Source organism: Mirounga angustirostris, unplaced genomic scaffold (genome assembly GCF_029215605.1).
Source record: "Mirounga angustirostris isolate CCGP_5_RB_7025 unplaced genomic scaffold, mMirAng1.0.hap1 SCAF_10, whole genome shotgun sequence".
Classification (NCBI taxonomy): Eukaryota; Metazoa; Chordata; class Mammalia; order Carnivora; family Phocidae; genus Mirounga; species Mirounga angustirostris.
The window spans coordinates 107,614,145-107,641,698 of NW_026991718.1; the positions used below are offsets into that span (position 1 = coordinate 107,614,145).

The window sequence follows — 27,554 nt, forward strand, 5'->3', positions numbered from 1 at the left end:
CCCTTGGCTTTAATTTCCAATTCCACCAACCTCAACCCCTCCTCCAGTGCCAGACACAACTACTGTTCCCAAATACTTAATGACATCGCCACCAGAAAGTTCTCATAGGCATCTCAAACATAACTAGCTAAACAGAACTACAGATGGTGCCCACAAGACTGGTGATCCTGAGGCCTCACCTTGCTGACAAGTTTAACACCACAATCTGTATCCTGTATAAGCCAGAAACTTGGGAGTGATGCTTAATTCCTCTCTCCTCATCTTCCCCTAGATACCGGACATGCAGGTGGCTCCCTCCAAAAATCCATTCCACTCTTCCTAGATGGCACACAGTAGCCTGTGCAAGCTAATTATTTTAATTTCATCCCCTTTTTCACAGCGACAGGTTCCTGAAGAGGCATTTTTATGCCCAGCCGAAGCCATGACTGTTTTAGAGTAGGCACTTGGCCTAAGACGGTACAATCGAAATATAGTTCTAGAATCTGGTAAGAAGGCCACGGGGAGAGACACTTGGGCTCTCTCGCCCTCGCGAGCCTGAGGAAAAAGGAAATCAGGTACTACCAGCACTGGCTTGCACCTCCAGGAGAGCCTGAGGATGACCAACTCCTGAAAGGCACAGAGGAGCGAGGACAGAGAATGGTTTAAGCCAAGGAATTCCATGATTATTTGCAACTCAATTTGCAAATTATTTGCAAATCCAAGTCCTGTTGAGTCCACAGCCAAAATATATCTCAAGTCTATCCTTTTTATCTCAACAGTGACTAGGCTCGTCCCAGCCCCAACATCTCTCATCTACAGTGGATTCCTAATTGCTCCTTCCACCCACCCTTCTCCTCACAGCGAATGATCCTTCTAAAATGTGCATCAGTTCATGAAAATTAATGAAAGGACACCTTGTTCACAATGAAGTCAGGAGGCCAGCAGGGGAAGCTCTCATGCCCTACCGTAACTCCTAGCCAAGTGCAGACCCAACAGGAAGAGACTACCTTTCAAGTCAGTAGGTCAAGTCACTACTACTTTACTGTCTCAGCGGGAGGAAGAAAGGGTCTTTTTCTTCCCAGGCCACAGCCCAGCCAATGAGAGACAGTCCCAACTCAACCAATGAAAAGCCACTATACTTCGAACTCCCAGTTTACTTCCATGGACTTTTTGTTTCTAACAGCCTTGCTACCTTCCCCCATTCTCCTCTATAAAAGACCATTCTTCTTTGTTCTGGGAACTTGCCTATCATTTGCCAGTTATTCCCGAGCAAACCCATTTTTGCTGGCAAAATGACTTTTATTTTTAATGTTAACATTACTTGTGATAAGAAGTGGGATCCAGGGCGCCTGGGTGGCTCAGTTGGTTAAGCGACTGCCTTCGGCTCAGGTCATGATCCTGGAGTCCCGGGATCGAGTCCCACATCGGGCTCCCTGCTTGGCGGGGAGTCTGCTTCTCCCTCTGACCCTCCCCCCTCTCATGCTCTCTCTCTCTCTCTCTCTCAAAATAAATAAATAAAACCTTAAAAAAAAAAAGTGGGATCCAGGAACGGTCCCCCAAAACTCCAAGGCTGGTGGGTAAACCCAAGGTGCTGTACCCACAGAGCCAAATGGGCTCATTGCTTTCTCGCTGACCCTGGAGTGAAGTGAAGCTAAGTTTTCTCCTGGATTTCGAGCTCCACTTTGTGTCCAAGCTCTCCAGGCTTTATTTGAAATCTATCTTAAGGCCTTGTTTCTTACAAGAGGACTCCTTTGGCCTTCAGTCTGACTTCTTTTCAGAGTCAGACATCCTGTTGGAACTGTCCTGGCCTTCAGCCTGATTCCTTCTGGAACCAGGTTCTTCCTGTTGAAACTGTGCTTTTAGAAAGTTTTCTCCTTGCTCTAGAGAAAAACCTCTAAAATATGAGATCCCAGTCATCAGAATGCTTTGAGGGTGCCCCCTTTCCGGGACCCTAGCTGGTTTTATCTTTAAAAACTATGGTCCCTCCACATGCACATTTATAACCAAATGGACTGACATAATGAAAAGTAATTTAGAGCACCAATGGCCATTATGGGGAACTTTCGATCTCCCCAAACTTGTTGTTCTCAAGTTAAATTAGAAAGCTATGGCTCCTTAAATGAGAGAGAGAGAGAGAACTGAATGGGATGCCTATTTTAATTGGTACCTTGAGGCCTCCAAGCATTTTCAGGATTCTAAGTTTGCATCTGTGCAAAATACCATTTCTAAATTAACTGAGGCAAGCAAATCATGGAAAGAATTCTAAATGGCTTCTGAGTCTTCTTTTTCTAACTAAATGGACCAACTTAAAAGTAATTTAGAACTTCAGTGGCCATTATAGAGAACTTTCAATCTCCCCAAACTTACTTTCTCAAAACTGAATTGGGCAGCTACGGCTCTAAAACTGTCAAAACTGAATAGGATTTGGGGATTTGGGGATTTTGAAGCTTCCAAATATTACCAGGAATCTAAAAACGCCTATTCTAGACTAATGGAAGCAAGCAAAGGAGAAAAGGGGGGTTTCCGAGGCCTCTTTTTTCCTTTCCTGTCTTCTGTCTCCAATGTATCTGGTGTTCAGTCCCCACCTTCTCTACATCACCCCCCTCGAAATAACCCTTTCACTGAACTTCCCTTTTCCTCTGAACTTCTCCCCACTCCCTCCTTTCCTGAAGGTAATAAAACCTGCCCCTTTAAAGTTAAGTCTTTGGATCCAAATAAACCCCAGATTTCTTGTGTTCCCTGGACCAAGGTCAGACTGCAAGCCAGAGTTAAAGAGTTTCCTAAAGTGACTCAGGATCCATGTTTGCTGAAGAATTTAACAGGGCTATTTCAACTTACCACCCCGGTTTCTAAGATTTGTATCAGTCTGGCCATGTGCTTGTTGGTGAGGACCAGGCCAAATGCTGGATGAAACTAGCCCCATGAGAACATCCCAAAAGATTTAGAGAAACAAACCCCTAAAACTTTGGCAAGATTCTAGAACGCTCACTGGAAATCTCCACCGGGCAGTTACAGTAGCTTTTCCTAAGCCTGCTGATTGGAACAAAATTCAGGCTTGCACACAAAATCCTGATGAACCTGGTCATAACTCCTATAACCAACTCCAAACTGTCTTTAAAGATTCTGGGCTTCCGTAAGAGGCTGAATCCACCTGGGTAGCCTTTAACTCTAACTCTACATTTACTAACAGGCAGAACCAGGATCTTTTAGTTGAAGGACCAGCATGGAATGGGAAACTCAGTCCACTCCAGAGTTAGCTAGCTTGGCAAACGAGCTCACTCACACCCAGCAGGGTCACTTGAAAGAAAGAACTAAAATTCTCAATTTTCAACTCTGGCAAATGAAGGCCCCTAAACAGACCCAAATCCCCCGGTTTCTGCTATTGGTGCAAAGGGCTTGGGCACTGGAAAAAAGACTGTTACAAACTTAAGCATTCCAGAAGCCTTCAGCCCTCTAGCCAGCCTTTCCAGGGTCTTCCTAATTCCCAGTGCCAGGGCTCCAACAACCGACAGGGACTCTTCCCAGTCCCCCCTCTTAATTTAATTGGCTTGGAGAAACCACTCAGACTGAGAATGAATCTCTTTGTCTTACTGACCCCAGAGCTACATTCTTGGCGCTCAGCACCACTCCTGGAAAGCAGGTCCTGCAGGCATCAGAACACGAAAACAGCTCCAATAGTGGGGGGCCTCTCATAAACCTCAACAGGTTCCTGTCTCTGCCCCTATTCCCTTTTGTTTAGGCCCTTTGAGAGATTCCCACCCTTTTCTCCTTACTTTCTCCACCCCATTCATTGGCTGGGCCAAGATTTCTTAGAAAAGTATCGTGCCAGAATTTCTCCCAAAAGAAGGAAATCATTCTAGAATCAAAATCTCCAACCAGGTGGATTAAATGACCCTTCAACATCTTCTATTTGCTCCATCTCTGGTGGCACGATGGGGGAGTCTGGGGACACTGCTCATTTGTCCCCATCGGGTCAGCTACCACCCTCTTTATGGGCAGATTCCTCAACTGATATTGGCAGAATTCACAGCGCGCCTCCCATCAAGATTCAAACCGATCCCTCACCACCTCTCCCCCAGAACGAATACGCTATAAATAAAGAAGCCCTTTAAGGCATCAAGCCCGTAACAGGAGACCACGGGACTCAGGGCCTTATCATCCCCTGCACTAGTTCCTGGGAGCTCCTATTTTACCTGTGAGAAGACCCAGTGGCCAAGGATGGAGGTTAGTCCAGGACCTCGGAGCAATAAGTAACATTATCCCTGGGCGCCCTGTTGTTCCTAACCCCCATACACTGACATCTGTCCCCACTGAAAGCAAATCCTTCTTCACTATAATTGTTCTATATAGTGCACTTTTAACATTCCAGTTCATAAGGATAGTCCGTATCTTCTTGCTTTCACTTGGGAAGAACAGTAATAAACCTGGACAGTAATGCCCCAGGTTACACAGGCAGTCCTTCTTAACTCTTTACAAACCTTAAAAGCTGATTTGGAGGATATAAAGTTTTCTGCAGGCTCTTGTTGGTTACAATATGTATATGTTCTGCTTCTCTTCTCCCTTTCTTCACAGGAGACAGCATTCACCTGCTAAAACTTTTGGCCTTAGAGGCACCTGGCTAGCTCAGTGGGTAGAGCATATGACTGTTGATTTCAGGGTTGTGAGTTCGAGCCCTACACTGGGTACAGAGATTACTTAAAAATCTTTAAAAAGGGGTGCCTGGGTGGCTCAGTCTGTTAAGCGTCTGCCTTCGGCTCAGGTCATGATCCCAGGGTCCTGGTATCAAGCCCCGCATCGGGCTCCCTGCTCTGCACGAAGCCTGCTTCTCCCTCTCCCACCCCCGCCCGCTTGTGTTCCCTCTCTCACTGTGTCTCTCTCTGTCAAACAGATAAATCAAATCTTCCAAAAAAAAAAAACAAAACAAAACACTTTTGGCCTTAAAGGAACATAAAGTCCCCCTCTTCCCCTCCCTATCTCTCTCCCTCTCTCTCTCTCTAAATCTATATAGATAGATAGATTATATATACATAATATATATAATTATGTATATTTTCCCCCCTAGTTTGCTCAAACTCAGGTTCTAACCTTAGGGCATCTGATCTGGAAACAAGGACTACTTTTGTATCCAGACAAAACTCCTCATGATTGCTTAATGTTAAGAGATTACCTCTTGGCTCCCAGCAAAATTTACAGGAAACTCCTACAACCAATGCAAATTTTTCATGGTTTGCTGACTATTCTTCTTTATAGAACGAAAACGGTAAATATCGTGCTGGATATGCTAGTGTGACTCCTTTTGAAGTCACTGAGGCAGCACCTTTACCTTCAGCTACTTCAGCCCAAAAGACAGAGTTAGATACCCTTACTTGAGCTTAGCTCAGGGTAAAACGGTAAATATTTATAGTGATAGTTGCTATGCCTTTGGGGTAACTCATGATTTGGAATGTTATGGAAACAACTAGGTGCCCCTACCACCAATGGGGACAAAATTAAATATGGCTGCTATGTCCAAAATTTATTAGATGCCATACTTTTGTTGGTTGTTCTGGCTACTATTAAGGTTTCTGGGCATCCCAGACTCAACTCCCTGGAGGCCAAATCGAACACCTTGCTGAAATTTCTGCCAAAAACACCATTCTCAAGGAAACCAACAGCCTAACTTGTGTCATGTTCCAAAAGGATGTTCTCCCAAATGATAATTTGGAAAAACTGACCAGAGATAGGCAACAATTGGCCCCAGAGAGAGAAAAACAATAGGAAATCTAATCATTGTTGGCTTAATACAAAGAGAACACTGGTTTGGACAACATTACAATCCAGCCCTACCAGAAATTCTAAAATCTCTACTACTTAAAACTGTACATGCCTTAAACCATTTGTCTACTGACAAAATGATAGCATTCAAGAACCAATATGTTTTGCTAATATTGATAAATATGTTTGGGTCACCGTTTGTATGTTTTCACTGGACACACAAACTAATCACAGCGATTCCCTGTACTTCTTCTGGAGCCCCCAGGAAGAAGGCATGACCTTGTCCGTGGGATTTTCACCTGCTGGAAAATCTTACAACCATGTGAAGCCTGAAAACAAAAGCAATGTGAAAGAGTGTGACCAAGGCTTGGTGACATTTGAGCCCCTAGATTTTTTTTTTTTGAGCCCCTAGATTAAATTAGGTCTGAAGCTGGAATTCCCATGGTCTTTAAGTTACATGAGCCAATGAATTCCTTTTTCATCAAATTTGAGCAGCTTCCTGTGTTTACAACTAAAATAGTCTTAGTTTTCTTCCTTTCCAATCACATCTTTTCTGTTCTTCTTCCCCACACTTCTTAAATGCAGGTTGTGTTTGTACATCGTATCCTTAGTGAGTGATCCACTGCCATCAGCCTCTCTTCTTTGGACTCATCCTCCATAACACTAGCTATGTCCTCTCTCCCAAGCTACAGCACTATATATCAACCTGCCAATAAGACACTTCGATGTCCAACCAGCACCTCAAACTTGATAGGTGCAAACTCATCACCTCCTTTCTAACCCAACAAGCTCTTCCTTCTGTTTTCCTTCAAGACCCTAATTTATCTGAGATGCACTCCATGGAGAACACTGATTTTCACCACTGTCTCCAACCCCCTGTTGAAAACCACAGGCCCCAAATGGCATCACTTACACCAACTTCCCAAACTAGAGCTTAACATCGAATCTAATTGCAGTTTCAACTTCCCCCAGAAATGTAGTTTTAACTGGTTGGTCAGGAATTTTTAATCAGTGCTGGTAGGTCTGCCACATGGACCCTCTCTATCACCCAAAGGAAGATAAGGTAATCTGCATGAGAAGACCCCCAGCTTCTCTCCCCTTGCCTGGAACAATCCTTTTGCTAGTAACTTTCTTCCACCCCCAGCCCTCATAAAAACCTTCCATTCCATACAACTCTGCTCAGAGCTCCCCTCTGCTTGCTAGATGGGATGCTGCCCAATTCGTGAATCATGTAATAAAAGCCAATTAGATCTTTTTAAAAATTTACTTAGTTTAGGGCGCCTGGCTGGCTCAGTTGGTTAAGCAACTGCCTTCGGCTCAGGTCATGATCCTGGAGTCCTGGATCGAGTCCCACATCGGGCTCCCTGCTTGGCAGGGAGTCTGCTTCTCTCTCTGACCCTCCCCCCTCTCATGTGCTCTCTCTCTCATTCTCTCTCTCTCAAATAAAAAATCTTAAAAAAAATTTACTTAGTTGAACTGTTAACACCCCCCCACACTACACACACACACACACACACACACAACCCCCTCATCAGTTCTCAAACTAAAGACCCTCTTACTACAGGGTCTTCCCTTATTCCCATTCCCACTGCTGGTAACCTTGCTGACGTCTGCATGTCAACCTTTCTCTACTACACTGGCCTCCCAATTGGTTCTCCACCAATTCCTCCCTTCTCTAATTTATTCTGCACACAGTCCCAGATTAATCTTCATAAGGCACAGCTCTGATTACACCCCTCCTCCACTCATTTTTGCCTAGTGAATTAAAGATAAACCACCTCCATTCCAGGCCCTTCACACCCTGCACACACCACATGCTCCATCCAAGCACAACTAACTACCCGTTGGCCTTGATTACATCCCACCCTTCCTTCTTCTCCCCCTTTGCTCCTTGCCTTTTCTCTTTCCTGCTCATGCTTCAAGTCCCACCTTAGAAGCCACCAAGACTCAAGGAAGGTCTTTACTGATTCTCATCTGTAGCACACAGGAATAAAAAATGGCCCCTCCCTCAAAATAAACTGATCTAAGAATCTGTGAATATTACCTTACATGGCAAAAGAGTAAATATTCGGGGCACCTGGGTGGCTCAGTTGTTAAGCATCTGCCTTCGGCTCAGGTCATGATCCCAGGGTGCTGGGATCGAGCCTCGCATCGGGTTCCCTGCTCTGCAGGAAGCCTGCTTCTCCTTCTCCCACTCCCCCTGCTTGTGTTCCCCTCTCTCGCTGTGTCTCTCTCTGTCAAATAAATAAATAAATAAAATCTTTAAAAAAAAAAGTAAATACTCCCTTATATGTGTGACTGAATTAAGGGTCCTGAAAGGAGGCGTATCCTGGATTATCCAGTTGGCCCCTAAATGCAATCACCTGTATCCTTTTAAGAGGGAGGCACAGAAAAATTGGACACACAGAGGAGAGGCAATCTCAAGAAAGCACTGACAGAGATGTGGCCAAAAGCCAAGGAATGCCAATAGTCACCAGAAGCCGGGAAGAGGAGAGGCATGGATTCTCCCCTAGAGACTCTGAAAGGAATGCACGCCTGCCAACAATTTCATTTCAGCCTTCCAGCCTCCAGAAGTGATAGAATAAATTACTGTTGTTTCAAACCACCCAGTTCCTGGTAATTTGTTAGAACAGCCCCAGGAAACTAACAGATCATCCTTCCCACTGGCTTTATCTCCTACCAATAAAGTTCCCACAGGATGTTACTTACACTTCTCTCACACCATTTGTTGCCCATTGGTATTTATGTTAAGAGGGAATTTGCCATAATCTGATTTGATTTCAAGCTCATCAAAAGTAGGGACTGCATTATTCATCTTTGTTTTATCTTGAATACCCCTTGCCTTAAATCTAGTAAAAGCTAAATAAGTGTCTTTTTAAAACTCATTGAATTTTAATGTTGGTTTTTTTGTTGTTGTTGTTTTGGTTTGTTTTTTTTTTTTTTTTTTTTTTTGAGAGAGAGAGAGAGAGAGACTGAGAGTGCACACACAGGAGTGGTGGGAAAGGGCAGAGAGAGGGAAAGAGAATCTTAAGCAGGCTCTATACCCAGTGCGGAACCCGACCAGGTGGGGCTCAATCTCATGACCCGGAGAGATCATGACCGGAGCTGAAATCAAGAGTTGGACACTTAACTGAGCCACCCAGGTGCCCCTAAATTCATTAAATTTTAATCAAATTCATCAACCTTTATTGACAAAGCCTAGAATAATGGTGTGCCAGCATTTGTATGAGGAAGACCACCCTAGAGCTACAGCTATACAAATCCAACTAATGACTGAAAGGGCTGCATTGTCAGCCTTTTCCCAAAGGTTAAAATGACTGGGGCCAGGGAGGCTGGTGAGGGACACCCCCGGGGGCACCCATAAAATCCAGAGTGGTCATGAGCTATATTTGCAGACAGTGATTAATGTTGCCAGGAATAATGACTAAGTGGGCCTAAATGGTTCAATCCTGCCCTACAAAAGGTATAAGTCTCTGCACATTTCCCTTGAGTAATGGAAAATGCTCCAGGAAGAGTAAGAACACATCTGTCCTTTGAGCCAATCAGATTCATTAATGGAAGGGCCCTTCTAATACTAACACTTCAAAATGCTAGCCTCGGGGCGCCTGGGTGGCTCAGTCGTTAAGCGTCTGCCTTCGGCTCAGGTCATGGTCCCAGGGTCCTGGGATCAAGCCCTGCATAGGGCTCCCTGCTCTGCAGGAAGCCTGCTTCTCCCTCTCCCACTCCCCCTGCTTGTGTTCCCTTTCTCGCTGTCTCTGTCAAATAAACAAAATCTTTAAAAAAACAAAATGCTACCCTCATATTAAAAAATACCTGCTTTGTTCTCCATAACATCACTACCACCTGAAATTATTACACATTTGTCTCCCCCACTGGAACACAAAATCCACGTGGAAGGGACTTGGGTTATTCACTGCGACATCCCCATGGCCTATATACGAGGTCCCCAATACAGGTTTCTTCACAAAGGGAGGAAGAGAGAGAAGATGACAGGTTAAGGAACAACTAAGGAGTTCTCCACTCCTGAGTCTGTAGGTTAAAATGGCAAGCATAATTTCTCACAGAGCCAGCCACTCTGCACAAAATGGCACCAGCTCACAGCATTCACCCAGATTTGCAAATTCCGTAAGTGGAAGGAATGAGAAATTCTTTTTTTTTTTTTTTTTAAGATTTTATTTATTTATTTGAGAGAGAGAGAATGAGAGACAGAGAGCATGAGAGGGAGGAGGGTCAGAGGGAGAAGCAGATTCCCTGCTGAGCAGGGAGCCCGATGCGGGACTCGATCCCAGGACTCCAGGATCATGACCTGAGCCGAAGGCAGTCGCTTAACCAACTGAGCCACCCAGGCACCCCAGGAATGAGAAATTCTTAAGAACGTTCTAAGGATGAGACATCAAACATCCAGAACCAAGGTGCATAGCAGAATGAGAAAATAAGGTCCAGCAGCTGCTGACTGCTTTTCTGTCCAGCAATTTTGCAAAAGGGAAATACCTGCTTCCTGCAGCTTGGGCTTCCAGAAGCTAAGCCCCTGCCAAACTGGTTGTCACTCCATGCAAAGACAGACTGATGCATCATCCAAAAAAATTACTCACCATCTGTGTAACAAGCACAGCTGTAGTGGCCACTCCAGTCTTCACACTGTGGACAGGCTGGCTGTTGTCCCCACTCAACTCCATCTCAGCTGAGAAGCTGAGGTTTGGTGAATAGAATAAACTCTAACACCTCAGTTATCTGGTATTAAGGAAAAATCCACTAATCCACAGTGAAATTTCTAGATAACCAAAAGGTACCTGCTTCATCAATTAAAAAAAAAAAAAATGGCTTTCTTATAAATGTTCGGGGTTGCAAATCTTCTACCCAAAGATTATTATGCACCTCTGTAATGAGGACACTTATTTAACGACATCATCCTAGGGTTCCTTTGTTAAAAAACCAAATTCAGCTGAGTAAATTTTAAAGATTTTATTGGCTTTATTCAATGAGTCATGAATAGGGCAGAATCCCACCTAACAGACAGAAAGGAGCTCTGAGAAGCTGTACAAAATGAAAAGACTTTTATAGGCAGAAGTGAGTAGGAATACGGAAGTCATGTTAGGCCAAAGCAGACTGGTTACTGTGAGGTCATTTTCCTTTAGGGGATGACAGGGGTCTATCAGGCAGATTACCTAACTGGTGCTGTCAGATGACTTCTGACTAGTTTAAGATTCCATTTCTGGGAGAGCCGAAACTAATTATTAAGTTTCAGTTTGGTGATGTAAGACTTAGCATAAGTGACTCCATTTGGGGACTGCTATCTTGTTTTCAATGCCTGGAATCTCTATTGTTCTGCCTGGGCAGGACTCAGGCACTAACAAATGAAGATGCTGTCTGCCCCAATAGTACAGACTTTGTGCTTAGTGCTCAAGTTTGAATCCCAGAGAATCCTCCCTCAGTCTCAGGCCACTGGCTATCTGCAGACCTGTCTTCAGAGTGTTTCCAAGCTGCCTCACTCCCAGATAACTCTATCAAGGATGGAGAACTCAGATGGCGAAGGCTCTAAGAACTAGGCCTGACCTAAGAATGGACACAGCAAGTGAGCAATTCACAGTCCGAGAGGGTCCTCAGACTTGGTGCCCAAACAAGGGCTTCTAGGCATGCACTGTTAAACATCAGTCCCTGCTGTTCCAGTGCCATTTACTCCAAGAGGTCCTGGCTGCGAGCAATAAGCTCTCAACCAGAAAGGCTTGAGATTAACAGGACTGACAGGACACTTAGGCCCTGCAGGTAGGTATTCTGCAGCCTGAGGAGACATCGGGTGAGAAGAAATCTATCCATAGGCTTCTACACACAGAGAAGGAAATGGGAGTCAGCATGCTTTGTGGCTGGTGACAGTGGGGAGCTGTCTACACCTAGTCCAATTCATCTGTCACACCTGCATGCCATCTATGCACCTGTAGAGTTTCATTCTATTAGGGGGATGCAGGGGATGAATGCCATGAAAGCCTCCAAACTACACGACTTCCCAAAACAATATGCAAATGTATACTACTCACAGTCACAAAAACATTCTCAGTACTTAGGAATTGTAATATTGGAACTCACTAAAGCTACATTAATAATGAATATCAATCCCGTAAACACAAGTAAGAGGGAGTGGTAAACCAGACAAACAAAACAAAACAAAACAAAAGGCTGCAACTGACTTTCCAAAGAAGCAAGTCTATCTTAAGGAGAAGAATACCCCAGAAGAATGGGAAAGGGGGAACTGGTACTAGTTGTGTGATCTTAGGAGAGATTGTGTCACCTTCTGGGCCTCAGCTTTTTCATCTATAAGACAGAAACAATTCCTATCTCAGGGATATTGGTGTTTTTCGAGCTGTGGAACGAAACCTACGGGGTCTTAAAATCAGTTCAGTGGGTCACAACTAGCAAAAACTAAAATAAAATATGGTGCCAGAAGTCAGGCTACTTCTGAAAGGGGTACACATCATGTTAACATAATGTGGTACTTCAGTACTAGAAACAAATACTGAAACGCCAATATTTTCTTTTTTGCTCTCCAACTCTAGTCACTAAGCTCAACAAATTCCTCCTGAAACCAGAGGCCTGATTCTCACTGCCTAGCCAGTTGTTAATCTTCACAGCTGACTTAGCACCACTCCACCTTCTGACAACCATATGTGCTAGGGACAGCCAAGTCTGACAGTAACCAGGAGCTTATGACCAAGTCGGCAGGAGGGCTGTGCCTTCAAGCTTTCTTCTCCCAGGGATGGTCAGTTTTGCCTCCCTGCCAGAAACCATCATGACAGATCAACACATATCCTTTACTGAATCTCGTGGGAGCTACAGAACTCCAAGTCAAGGAGCCCAACTCCAGAGACTCTATTTGCTGATGAGACAGCACTAACCAGAATTTGGACAGTCAATTTCCATGGAAGACTGGAGAGGGAAGGAAGATGAAGAAATGGGGTGCAGGAGCAAAGAGGGTTCCACGGAGAAGCTGGGGCTGAAGTGCGCATCAGTGGGTAAGGGCTCCATGCCACAGAGGCCTCACATTGGTGCAGCCTCCAGGGCCCGTGCTGAGATGCTCCTGCTTCCAGCATGCAGGCCCCAAAGAACTCTGGGGCCACTACCCCACCTCCTCTCTCCAAGACAGGTGCAGAGTGAGGCAAGTGCTCTCCCACCCCCACAGCCGAACCCTGAGATGTTCACAGGTCCTCCTGTGTTAGGGGCTCTTTGGCCAAGCCATGGAAGGAAATGACTATGGAGGCCAGGAAGGCAGAATGGCTAAAGCAAAGAGCATGGAACTCAGATTCAGCCTACCTGGGTTCAATTCTGACTTGAAGTTCAGGCCTTTTTGCTCATCCCTGTAAAACAGGAGCCAATACCTCTGATAATCCAGGAAGCCTGCCTCTAGATATATATACACAAGTCACCAGCTGGTCACTGCATGAGCAGGACATGTAATAACATCACAGCCCTGCTGAACAGCGCCCCCTGGCTCTCAAACACCTGCTAGGTGATCACTGCAGCGTGTCTATGAAAAATTAGATTTTCAGCTTCCTTAGCTACTAAAAACAAAACAAAACAAAACCTCTTACAAGTCAATAAAATGTGGCCATGCCAATAGAAAAAAATCAGCGAGAGACAATTTGCCAAATACAAATAACGTGTATGCTTATTTAACCTCACTAATAATCAATGACATAAAAAATGGCCATAGAAGCCATATTCTCACATCAGACTGAATAGATAAAAAGAACATTCACGGTGGACCAGGCTTGGAGAAAACCAGTATGCTTATACAGTACTCACGCAAATGTAAATTAGTACCACCTTTCTGAAAGGCAATTTGGAAATATGTATTAAGAAACTTTAAATGGTTCACATCTCCTCTGATCTAGTCATTCCTTGATGAGAAATATACCCAAAGTGGGTATCTAGAGAAATACCTCATTTACATGAGCATGTTCATCATGCCCTTATAAGAAGAAACAACTTATATGATCTACTTAACAAAGATAGGGAAAAACACCAAGCATCCATAGAAAAAAGATTAGCAGGGCACAATAAAAATGTTAGCAGCAGTTATATTCTAGGTAGTAAAATTAAAGGTAGTTTAAATTTTTAAATATTTTCCATCACCTCCACATTTTCCACCAAACAAGTATTGTTTCCATACTTTAAAAAAAGTACCAAATGGATATATCTAAGCCTCTCAACTTCTCTGTGCTGACACCTTTACTGGCTTCCTCCTAAACTTTCTGGCCTGGCCCTCAGGCCTTCCCACTGGGACCCCTCACTTATTCTTGGTCCATCTTTCCAGACACATTCCTGCTCCTTCAGCTCAAATGTCACCACCCCACAAGCTCTCCCTCTGCCCCCACCCAAGCAGTGCTAAACAAGTCAGAATGACGAGCAAGCCCTAGTCCCACATGGATAACCATAGGAGGCAACATGAGATTCTTCAAAGTAACCAAAACAACCAGCCCGAGGTCAGCTTCCCCAACCACATTATCTATACTGAACTCGTCAAGGCTAAGAGACGTTTGTGATGAATGAAGATGGAAATCCTGGGCCAAATTTCCCTGGAAAAAAAAGGGGGCCTTGAAAAATCTCAAACCATCTTGGTTTTCCATCCCCTTTTTGATCCCCTGGACACTAAAAGCCTTTGGTTTTTCAATTTCAAATAATAGCTCATTCTTAGATTTTGGATTTTCTTTTATCTTATTAATACAGTATTTATTTGTCTTCCCTTTATCAAACCCTGAGCCAACCACTTTCCCCAGGCTGCCTGGGGAGGTATAAGAAAAGGAACATACCGGGCAGACGAGACACGGGAGAAAGATGGAGACACAGCTCCTTCCCATAGTGAAGAGGATGAGAAAGGCCACCACCAGGCAAAAGAGCCCCATGGCCTCCAAGAGGGCAAAGTCCAGGATGGCGCAGAAGAGCTGTTGCTTCAGAGACAGGTTCCTGACATGACCAATGATGAAATTCCCAAACACAGTCCCAATTCCAGCCCCAGAGCCAGCCATCCCTACCGTGGCAGCCCCAGCCCCAATGAACTTCCCTTGAAATGGTTCAGCTGCAGCTGGGAATAAGTGAGGTCAGGGGACACGGGGCTACCAAGCTGCTGAGGCTCTCATCTGTCAGTGTCTCCAGGTGCTTTTAGCACCGCTGGAGACACTGATCGGCTCAACAGCTGAGAGGTGCTCCTGCCCAAGGGGGTGGAGAGGAACTTCGCACAGACATACATTTTCAGGGGATGAGGGGCTGCGGCAGGAGAACTGCTCCCAAGGCACAAAAGACAGAGAGCTCATATCCTGGATATTTGAAGACCAATGAGAAATGTAAGAGTCGTGTGTTAGAACACCAAACCCTGTAATCCGGATAATTCTTCCTGAGACCTAGGAAAGAGGATGTCCAACCACAGCAACTAGGAATCAAGCAGGACCCTCTAGAATGAGGAGATGTTGCTTGTCTGATAAAAAGCCTCTAGAAAAGGTTGATATCTCTGGAAGAAATGGTTCTTTGTCAGCAGTGCTCAAAATAGCTACTCTCCTGTAGCGTGTTTTCAACAGACCACTATGTGAAAATTGAAAATTCTCTGTACAGAGAATTCTGTGGAGCAGATTGGAGATAGAAATGACAACTGTTCAAGAGAAAACTGAGTCTGGATGACATCCCTGTGAAAAAACAAAGCCCATGTGGCCCTTGCTCTCCCAAAACTATAGGGGGTGACAGACGTCAGCCTCAACACGGCAGACTAGACTGTGGCGGGAGATTCTATTTAAAGTGGCCAGTGAAGGAGACCTTTGCGCTTCTACAAACTACCCTCATACTCAAACAGTAGGATGGGACACTACACACCGACAGTCAAAGGGAACACAGAAGATTTATGATTTATGCCTTCAGAGGGAAGCCCCTGGAGAAACTGGCTAAAGGCAATCAGAATGGAGGCCGGCTGGTCAGTCCCCCTGAACCTGCTTCCATATGTAACATAATGGGATCATTCCTCAACTGATTATTTTTCCACCAACAACCTCTTATTTAGAATACTATATATTATTATTTTGAAGACTGAATTTATCAGTAACTGATACATTTCTCCAAAGAGAAGTGCCCCATCACACTAAGAAACTAGCCATGGCCTCCTTGTTAGGCCCTTCAGGCAGCAGGAGAGAGCTGCCAGGACCTGCATCCCCGCCAGCAAGTGACTGTTCCAACATCTAGGGAATGTACTTTTCTGTTGCAATGGTGGAAAGAGGCTGCATGTGTGATGATTTTTATCTGAAGTCATCTAGTTAAAGCAGCACCACTGCTGGCTATCTTTAACAGGTCATTTCCATAAAATTTCGTAAGAATTAAGATCATCATTTTAGGGGCATCCGGCTGACTCAGTCAGTGGAGCATGTAACTCTTGATCTCAGGGTTGTGAGTTTGAGCCTCATGTTGGGGATAAAGATGACTTTAAGAAAAGGGAGTTGGTGCCTGGGTGGCTCAGTCGGTTAAGCATCTGACTCTTGGTTTTGGCTCAGGTCATGATCTCAGGGTCTTGGGAGCTACTGAGATACAGGGAGTTTTCTAGATATTATTCCTTTGCTTGCCAGACATTTATGGACCACCCACCAACAGATCCTCAAGGCCTGCGCCTGGAGGGTTCTCCCTCTAAGCCACAGGCAGCTACCTGTGCTTGATCCCTGCCCTACTTTCCCATCCTCGGACGGGAGGATGAAACAGTCCCTCTTTTCTCCTTGTCTGGCTGTCAGTGAGCCGGCTGCCTACTACCACCAGAGGAGACCCTCGGCCGCCACAGGTGGACATTTCTACTCTCCACCCTTGTCTTCCCACAGCTTTGCTTCTTCACTGCTTTGTAGAATGCCTGCCAATTTTTCATGGGCATCTTCAGGCCTTTGGAAGTGCTCAAAGTTCTCTGTCCCAACATCTATTCTCCTTTTCTTCCATTATAATAGGAATCCCAGGGCTTAGGCAAGCACATGGCCACCTAGAAAGGGCATTTTCCAGCTTCCCTTGCAGCCAGGCAAGGACATGTGACGGAGTTCTGACCAACAGGGTAGATGCAAAAACAGTGCATTTTCTAGGAAGAGTCCTTACAGGAAAGGAACAGGCCTTTTCTCTCTTTTTCCCTTCTTCCTGTCTGCTGGAATATGGATGTGATGGCTAGAATTCTGCAGCCATCCTGTACTAGGGGTGGAAGTCACACACTCAGGATGATGGAACAGCCAGAGAGAAGGAATCTGAATCCTTGACATGTGAGGAAGAAGTGTATTTATACTTCTATCTTGTTTAAGCCACTATCATTTGTGGTTTTCAGTCACTTGCAGCTTAACAGGACAGCAACTAGTTTTCGGTACAGAAGCCTTAGACTTTGCAGTAATGTTTAAAGAAACAGGTTATAAACACACATAGTACTAGTTATTTCATAAGGTAACAGAGGCTTAAAAATATCATAAGACCGGAACTCCTGAGTGGCTCAGTCAGTTAAGCATCTGCCTTCAGCTCAGGTCATGATCCCAGGGTCCTGGGATCAAGTTCCACATCAGGCTCCCTGCTCAGCAGGGAGTCTGCTTCTCCCTCTGCCTGCCGCTACCCCTGCTTGCACTCGCTCGCTCTCTCCCTCTCTCTGTCAAATAAATTTTATTTATTTATTATTTTATTTATTAAAAGATTTTATTTATCTTTTTAAAATATATCATAAGAACTTAGCAAAATCCATAAAATAGGAAATGTATGAAGGTTTACTGTTCAGAAAAACTTAGGTCCTATCACCTTCTGAGATACCACCTTCCATGAAAAGATTTTTGGACCACTGTGGGAAACAACGTTGGCAAGGAAATAACACTGTCTGTTCCTCATTCTACTTGACCTCTCCATGGTACTTGACACAGCTGTTCTTTCTTCTCAAAAACTTGTTCTTTCAGGATCTGGTAGCACACCACCCTCTCCTGACTCTTCCCTGATCTCCTACCCAGTGTCCTCTCCTCCATCAGCCAACTCCAATCGAACGCAGGTACTTCCCACGATCAGCTGTCAACTCTTGCCCTTCTTAATGTCAAGAGCAGAAGCCCAGAATTCAATCAAGAGGAACCATGTTTATCCTTCACCCCAAACACGGAACAACAAAAGTGTTGCAACAGGCTGCTTCTTTTTGTTTTGTTTTGTTTTGTTTTGTTTTTATTCTTATGTTAATCCCCATACATTACATCATTAGTTTTAGATGAAGTGTTCCATGATTCATTGTTTGTGCATAACACCCAGTGCTCCATGCAGAATGTGCCCTCCTCAATACCCACCACCAGGCTAACCCATCCTCCCACCCCCCTCCCCTCTAGAACCCTCAGTTTGTTTTTCAGAGTCCATCGTCTCTCGTGGTTCATCCACCCCTCCGATTTCCCCCGCTTCATTCTTCCCCTCCTGCTACCTTCTTCTTCTTCTTTTTTTTTCTTAACATATATTGCATTATTTGTTTCAGAGGTACAGATCTGAGATTCAACAGTCTTGCACAATTCACAGCGCTTACCAGAGCACATACCCTCCCCAGTGTCTATCACCCAGTCACTTCATCCCTCCCACCCCACCCCCCACTCCAACAACACTCAGTCTGCAACAGGCTGCTTCTAATGTAAGATCAGCTCAGTCTTTCAAAACTGAACATTTCCTGTTGATAAAAGCAGACAGAGGGCGCCTGGGTGGCTCAGATGGTTAAGCATCTGCCTTCGGCTCAGGTCATGATCCCAGGGTCCTGGGATCGAGTCCCACATCGGGCTCCCTACTCCTTGGGAGCCTGCTTCTCCCTCTGCCTCTGTCTCTCCCTCTCCCTCTCTCTGTCTCTCATGAATAAATAAATAAAATCTTTAAAAAAAAAAAAAAGCAGACAGAGTACATGCCTTTTGACCTCAATATCCCACTGAATTGAATGTCAATAAGCATAGTAAGGAATAAAACCACGGCCTTTTAGGCAGAAATAGTAAGGGACAGGGACCAACCACATACATGAGATTTCAACAAATTTCTAGATAACAAAGTAGATTGAAGAACTAAGATGGAGGAAAATAAAACAGAAAGTGTAGCCAAGAGCATATACTTCAGAAAGGCTCCAGAGAAAATAGAAGCCCTCTGCCCTCTGCTACTGTGGAGGAGTTCTGGACTGAGATCTGACATACAGGATGGTAGATGAGATTTAGGAGGTTCGGCTCCCCATCTGCTCAACCTAAAATGAAGCCTATCAAGCAGCAGGCCCCATCTAAGCACACAGAGGTCTCAGACAAATTCCTAGTCAGGAGAAAGGTAAGCCAAGACATTGCTGCTCATTCTTTCCTTGTCCAAATGGGAAAGCTTATTTGGGTTATCCTGCCCCCTTCAGCCTGACCCTCTTCCGCAACTGTCCTTGAAGGGGAGAGGGATGGAAGATAACCTTTAGTGCATGGTAACCAGACCCAGTGAGACTACTGGACATCAAACTGCGATACAGAACTCTGGGCTGCATTCAAGGACTAGCAACTGGATGGGCTTGGTGCCGCCTGCCTTAGGAGTAAGTGGTATGTTCTGCAGACTGGAAGAAAAGACTGGATCAAGCAAGCACACCCTGCAAACCCTCCCCAGTTAGCATTTTCCTGGGAAGACACACAAAGATTGTTAATATGCAAACTACATACAATGCACATGATCCTCAACATGATGTTTTCAGTCAATGTTTATATAGGAAACAAACATTTGTGTCTCAAAAATCCATTTGACTTTTTTTTTTACAGACTTACTTATTTTTAGGGAGAGAGAGTGAATGAGAGCACAGCGGGGGGGGGGGGGGGGGCAGGGGCAGAGGGAGAGGGAGAATCTCAGACTCCCCACTGAGCACGGAGCCCAACGCAGGGCTTGATCCCACAACCCTGAGATTACGACCTGAGCCAAAATCAAGAGTCAGACACATAAATGGCTGAGCCACCTAGGCACCCCATTTGACATTTTTAACAAAACAATACATGGGGAAATTTTTGAGTTATATTCCAAATAACAGTGGGAGGAGGTCAGAATCATTAAACAGATATCAAATCATTAGTCATAATTCAAAAGGAATGTATGGTCTTCAAAATTACTGGTATTTTGAGAGTGGTCACAGTGGCAACATATGCTTTGTGAATATATGATAAGAGGCTTTCTTTTAGGAAAAAAAATGGCCTGATGTCTTATCGCACCATACAAAGAAATTTTTAACGTAACAACCAGGGGTATAATAAAGCTCTATTCTGTAGTTTTTTCATCCTAAAGCATGGTCTACAAGAAGATGAAAGCTTGCCAGTTCAGGAAGCTCTACTACAACACCACCCAAACGTGACTGGGTTACCCAGTCTGACGATCCACTTGATAATGGATCCCATTATTAGGTTGACCATATAAGATATCCTCCAAACTGGGACACTGCAGAGCAAAGGAGAGTATCACCCACCTCATCCACATCCATTAGCAATGACTGCTTCAACCCTTCTCTTCCTTGGTGAGTAATACAGTTCATTAAGGCTGCAGTTCTTGCCTTTTTTTTTTTTTAAATCTCAAGGCCTCTTTACACTTTTTTTAAAAGATTTTATTTATTTGACAGAGAGAGCGCGCACACATGCACAAGCAGGTGGGGCAGCAGGCAGAGGGAGAGGACGAAGCAGACTCCCCACTGAGTTGGGAGCCCAACGCGGGGCTTGATCCCAGGATCCTGGGACCATGACCTGAGCCGAAGGCAGATTCTTAACTCACTGAGGCACCCAGGCGCCCCCCTCTTTACGCTATTACTGAAGATCTCAATAGTTGTCTGTGTAAGTTACATTAATCAATACTTGCCATTATTAGATATTAAAACAAATTCCCAAAATATAAGAATACACAGTGTGGCAGTTTCTCAAGAAATTAAACACAGAATTACCATATGATCCAACAATTCCACTTTGGGGTCTATGCCCAAAATAACTGAAAGCAGAGTTCCCAAAAGATATTTATACACCCATGTTCATGGCAGCATTATTCACAATTTGGATTGTTTGCACGTTGGGGTTACTGCAGAGAACACTGCTTTCAATATTCTAGAACTTGTCTTTTAGTGAACATTATGAACATTATGCACAGATTTCTATCAGGTAATCACCTATGGATATTCATAGGATTTGTATATACGTAGGTTTTATTTAAGATTTTATTTATTTGAGAGAGAGAGAGCACGCACATGAGTGGGGTGGGGTGGAGCAGACGGAGAGGGAAAGAATCTCAAGCAGACTCTAAGCTGAGCGAAGAACCCAGCCCAACACGGGGCTCAATCTCACGACCCTGAGATCACGACCTGAACCGAAATCAAGAGTTGGACACCAAACCGACTGAGACATCCAGATGCCCCTATATATAGCCTTCAGTAAATATTTGCTAGTTTCCAGAGTGGTTGTACCAGTTTATACACCCACAAATAGTATATGAACTCCACATACTTGCCATCCCTTAGTATTTTCAGTCTTCTTAATCTTAGACATGCTGATGGGTGTACAGTGGAATCTCATTGTGGGTTTTAATTTGCACTTCCCTAATTACTAATGATGTTGGGCACATTTTCATATATTTACTGATCATATGAAGAGCCCATTTAATTGTCTTTTTTATATATTCATTTTGTAGGAATTCTTTACACAGATTCTAGATGAGTCTTGTGTCAAATATATTTTTTATATCTTCTCATCTGTAGACTTCCTTCTCATCTGTAGATTTCCTTTTCATTTAGTTCTTAATTTTGATGTAGCTCTATTTACCAACTCTTTCTTTTACAGTTAGTGTTTTCTTTATTAGGGGCTTTTAAAATATCACTATACCATTATCACACCTATAAAAATTAACAATTTCTTTATATTAAATCTCCAATATTTGAATTTACCCAAAATTTTCAATTTTTTTCATAGCAGTTTGATTGAATCAGGACCCAAATAAGGTCCTGAAATCATTAATATACCTTAAGTCTTTTAATGTGTAGGTTTTATCATATCTATTGCTTCCGCTTTTCTTAAAATGGGGCAAGATGTCTCCTTGCCACATATTTTCTAAAGTAACCAGTCATTTGTCCAGTGGTGTTTTTCAGTGTGTTCTCTTGTCCCTTGAATTTCCTGTAAACTAGCACTTAGAACTAAAGTATTGATCAGGCTCAAGTATGATTTTTGGACAAGATTCCTCCTCTAATTTGTACCTCCATCAAGAGATACACAGTATCTGGTTGTCTGATGGTAGCAGCATTGATGGTTATGGTCTCATTCTATCAGTTCAATGGGGAGTTGAATATATTATTTTTTCATTTATTCTATAAAGAGACACTTCTAATCAAATATTTGGTTACTCTAAGGTACAGTTCCTATGGGAAAAGCATGATAATGTCTCAGAACAACCTCTTTCTAAGCCCCATTATTTAGAGGAGAAAATTGAGGCAAATTACTGGGGGAGCCAGGTTACAAACCAAGCAGTCCAACTAGAAGTCTGTGCTTGTAACCACTAGGCTATAATAATGCCTCTTCTAAAATCAGGAAACAAGGGCGCCTGGGTGGCTCAGTTGGTTAAGCGACTGCCTTCGGCTCAGGTCATGATCCTGGAGTCCCGGGATCGAGTCCCGCATCGGGCTCCCTGCTTGGCGGGGAGTCTGCTTCTCCCTCTGACCTTCCCCCCTCTCATGTGCTCTCTCTCATTCTCTCTCTCTCAAATAAATAAATAAAATCTTTAAAAAAAAATAAAATAAAATAAAATCAGGAAACAAGTGAATACTCCGTATGTCTTTGTGGGGAAGGAGAGACCACAAAGATAGACACTCTCATGCAGTTAGGGTGGCTACAAATTTACGGCAGGAAGGAAATATATTAATTGTATCAAAAGCTTAGACAATGTACATCCCTTTTTAAATCAGCAGTTCTAAACATAGAACTTATCTAAGGATATGCATGTGCAGAAAGGGTTTTTTGTGTTTTGTTTTATTTCAACAAGGGTATTTCCTGCAGCTTGCTTATAAGAGCAAAACACTTAAACAACTTAAAAGCCTGACTGGTTCAATAAGGTACAGAAACACAATGAAATGACACATAGACATTAAAAATGATGCTGGTTATGTATTTACAGACTTGAACAATGTTTAGGGCATATTCTTAAGTAAAAAAAATGAGTTATAAAACAGTAGTATACATAGTACATGAATGTGCAGTGCATATAAAAAGAAAGGCTACGCACCAAAACATCAACGACAGTGGTTCTCTCTCAATGGCAGGCTTGAGGTGATTTCTTTTCTTTTTGGTGCTTCTACAATGAATATCTTTTTTTTTTCATCTGTTTCTTTCATAATAAGAAAAAGTTTGAAATACTGCTTATAAAGAACTTAAAGAACCTTAACGATGTGGGAAAATGCTTCTGAGAGCATAAAAAGGCAAGCTGTCAGATCATACATGGTAACTACTATTACAGCTGTGCTCAACCACATGCATTTGAACAATGGTTGTTTCTCTGCGTGATGGGACTGTTGGTGGGTTTCATTCTCATATGTATACATTTCTGCGATTTCTACAATAAATATATGCCTGATGAAGTAACGAGATGGAGAAGAGCTAAAACAGATTTTGAGAAAATAAGATTTAAACAGGTAGAGGGAGGGAGAGGGGTGACAGGGAAAAAGCACAATTCAGGAGGTGGAAACAGCAAGAGCCAAGATTGGTATCACAGGGGTACCAAGCAAGAGGAGCGACTGGGTAAGAGAGAAGACTTTATAGTCTTCTACAGCCATAATTCTTTTTTCTTTTTCCCCCTCTAATTAGTAGGGTGATTTCAGAGCTGTTAGAGGATAGAAAGGACAGGTGAACTAGAAGTGACTGAGTACAAATCCTGAAGGGATGGAGCTCACTTAGAGGGTTCTCAGTAGTGCTGAACTATGTGAAATATGCAAGAGCAACAGGTAAGGAATCCAGGTAACACCTGGTTAGAACCTGTGACCTGGACGGGGTGAGGGAGCAGAAGACACAGGGATCAATGGACTTAACCTAGAGCCACTTAGAGATCTGATTCTACTTGCAGAGGAGACAGAAAGAGGGCCAATGTCTAGAACAAGAGAAGTCAGATTTGAGATAGTCACTGGTTAAGGGATATGCACCAAGGAATGTCCTGAACATCACTGAAACCACCAGGACTAGCAGGACATAGATTGTGGGGAGGAGGCTCTGAGAATCGCCCACTGAGGAATCTGGGGTCAATGACAGAAATCCTCTCACCATCAGGCACCCAGGAGCAGAGAGTATTGCCAGTAAATCCCACGTCTCAACGGCTCTTTCTTTTTTTTTTTTTTTAAGATTTTATTTATTTATTTGACAGAGAGAGACACAGCGAGAGAGGGAACACAAGCAGGGGGAGTGGGAGAGGGAGATGCAGGCTTCCCGCTGAGCAGGATGTGGGGCTCGATCCCAGGACCCCAGGATCATGACCTGAGCCGAAGGCAGACGCTTAACGACTCAGCCACCCAGGCGCCCTCAACGGCTCTTTCAAAATCACAGCACAGTCTTCACAGAGAAGCCCCAGGCTGGCCCTCTGGTGACCCTAATACAAAGGACTTGGTGCCAAATGGTAATAAAAGGACATCTGACTTTGGAAGGACATATCAGGTCCTGCACCAAGAGCAGGTACTCATGAGCACCGGAACTTGGTTCAAGAGGCTGCTTCTGCAGAGCACTAGGGAGGAGGGGAGGTGCAATTCACAGAGTACCCTTTGCACCTTTCAAATTCTGAACCATGCACTGCCAGTCAAAATGACACAATGAAGTTTAACTTTCTTGAAAAGGTCACTCAACCTAGTGGGCCCTATGCCATCCGCACTGTCGGGGCAAACAGCATGGGAACAAAGTTTGGAGACTGGCAGGGTGAGCTGCCTAATGGATCCAGCCTACCATCGCTGGCGCCACACCACCATGCCACAAGGCTTGGAAGGCAAGAACTCTGCCCAATGCCAGGAACAAATTCATATTTTTCCAAGTTGACCCTGGCAAAAATACTCATCATGAGTCAGGGTCTTTAGGTCTCTTTCACAAACCAGAGGCAGCATAGCACATGAAAGGCTGTGCTTTCTCACGCCCAGCAGCCTCCAGCATGGGTCAGGAAAGGCAGGGAGACTGTCACAGCACAGGGAACACGAAGCCGTGTGCAGCAGTTACTCCACATGCCTACTGGAAATGCAAACGAGTTCAGTATACTCCACCTGGGTGGATCCTAGAATAAATGGAAGAGCACACAAATCAGAAACACAGGAGTCCCCTTATCTGCAGTTTTGCTTTCCCAGGCCCCAGTTACCGGCAGGCAGCTGGGGTCTGGAAGCAGGTGATCCTCCTAAGGTATCGTCAGAAGGTCAACAGTAGCCAACCTCTAAGTCCCAGCGCCTACATCATTGACCTCACTTCATCTCCTCACACAGGCATTTTATCATCTCACATCTTCACAAGAAGGGCGAGTACAGAACAATATTTTGAGAAAGAACATACTCACATAACTTTTATTATAGTATATGGTTGTAATTATTCTAATATTGTTGTTCATCTCTTACTGTGCTAATGTGCAAATTAAGATTTATCACAGGCATGTATGTATAGGAAAAAACACAGTGGATATAGGATTCGGTACTATTTGCAGTTGTAGGCATCCACTGGGGTCTTGGAACATATCCCCTGCAGATGGGGGGGCAGGGTTAACTCTATTGATGCTCACATTCTTTCAAACAGTTTAAAGGATGATTATTTGCATCCTTTTGCAACTGGGAAATTAGCTACAAGATTCATTTTTGTGCATTCAGTTATATTTCTTCAAATCAATGGAGAAAGAATGAAATATTTGGAGATTTGGAGCCAAAACTGGTATAAAATCCTGAACATTTTCTTCATGAACACAGACACCAGCCCTCCCTCAGAGCTAACAGAGCCTGTATACAGCAGACACGGATTCAGTGAATGTTCTATGGAGAAGGTGTGTTGAATACTGAGTGACTGATCATTGCTGGAACAAACGGTTCTGACACTGAAAATCATCATCCGCAAAGCAGCCTCATGTGCAGCTCAGTGTGAGGAGCCCAACCACACTGGGAGTTCCTTTCAAAGATACCCAAATGGCTGCTCCCAGGAATGGACTTAAGAATATATAAACCACCAGTAACTGGGAAAACTGGACCTAATCAACTTTTTCTGCCAATTTTTTTTCCTCAGAATCTCCACATTTACTGAGAATTTGCAAACACACACACACACACACACACACACATATATTTTGAAAGATTCATTTGCTATTTTTCTGATTTGTACAGCCACATAAGAAAAATAGGTGCTATTTGGGTATGTTTTTAAGGTCTGTAAATTAATTTTGTACCCTTGCGGGCAGCATTATGCAACATAATGAGACAAAAACCAGAAATAAGAAAACCATACTATGACCCATTCTGCCTCTAACAAGCTGTGTGACCTTGAACAAGTAAACTCTCTGGGATATGGTATCCTATCAAATAATGACTTCTAAGATCTTTCTAGTTCTAATAACCAATGAGAACAATTTAACATTTTTAAAAGATATAAATTCTAATGAAATATCACAAATCAGTACAAACACAAAACATTTCAAACAAAATCAGCTCTTTTAAAAAAAAAAGATTTTATTTTTAAGTAATCTCTACACCTAACGTGGGGCTCAAACTTACAATCCTGAGACCAAGAGTTCCATGCTCTACCAACTGAGCCAGCCAGGCACACCAAAATTAGCTTTTTATTTATTTATTTAAAGATTTTATTTATTTATTTAAGACAGAGAGAATGAGAGACAGAGAGCATGAGAGGGAGGAGGGTCAGAGGGAGAAGCAGACTCCCTGCTGAGCAGGGAGCCCGATGCGGGACTCGATCCCGGGACTCCAGGATCATGACCTGAGCCGAAGGCAGTCGCTTAACCAACTGAGCCACCCAGGTGCCCCCAAAATTAGCTTTTTAAAAAAATTTTTTTAAAAAACTAATTTTTTTTTTTAAAGATTTTATTTATTTATTTGACAGACAGACACAGTAAGAGAGGGAACACAAGCAGGGGGAGTGGGAGAGAGAGAAGCAGGCTTCCCGCCGAGCAGGGAGCCCGATGCGGGGCTCCATCCCAGGACCCTGGGATCATGACCTGAGCCGAAGGCAGACGCTTAACGACTGAGCCACCCAGGTGCCCCCCAAAAAAACTAATTTTAAGTAGTCACAAAATGGGGAGTTGCATTTTTAAACTTACACACTTTGATCAACATAAATAATAAAATTAAAATGGTGGGTTACGTGACAAATCTTGTACCTTCTCTCCCTGTTTAAGAACCATAGTCAAGGGCATCTGGATGGCTCAGTCGGTTAAGCATCTGCCTTCAGCTCAGGTCATGATCCCAGGGTCCGGGGATCGAGTCCTCCATCAGGCTCCCTGCTCAGTGGGAGCTCGTGCATGTGCTCTCTCTCTCTCTCAAAAATAAATAAATAAAATAAAAATAAAAAGAACCATAGTCAAGGTTTACTGATTTTTCAATACCCAAAGTATTTCTCAATAAGAAAACAAGTTGAAATAGAGCGTTTCTCCTACATCTGTAGTTTTATAGCTCTTAAAATAAGATTTCATTTTTTCAGTAATTCACTCTTAAAAATCAGAAAAACACTTTTAATTACTCACCACTGTCCCCAAATATATTAGAGCTAGTGCACTGAAGGGAAGATAATCGCATACAGCAATGCTGCTTCTACGGCTAAAGCCTGCCTGTAATTCTGAACACCGAAAAATTGAGCAAGGAAATGAAC

At 43.7% G+C, this 27,554-nt stretch overlaps 1 protein-coding gene and 1 pseudogene across 1 annotated transcript in view; both read right to left on the reverse strand.

The window, feature by feature from the left end:
- CDS2 (CDP-diacylglycerol synthase 2) overlaps positions 1-27,554 on the reverse strand; it is a 66,238-nt gene that overhangs the window by 34,538 nt on the left and 4,146 nt on the right. The gene's annotated exons all lie outside the window — the stretch shown is intronic.
- On the reverse strand, positions 382-18,035 carry LOC123840992 (uncharacterized; annotated as a pseudogene).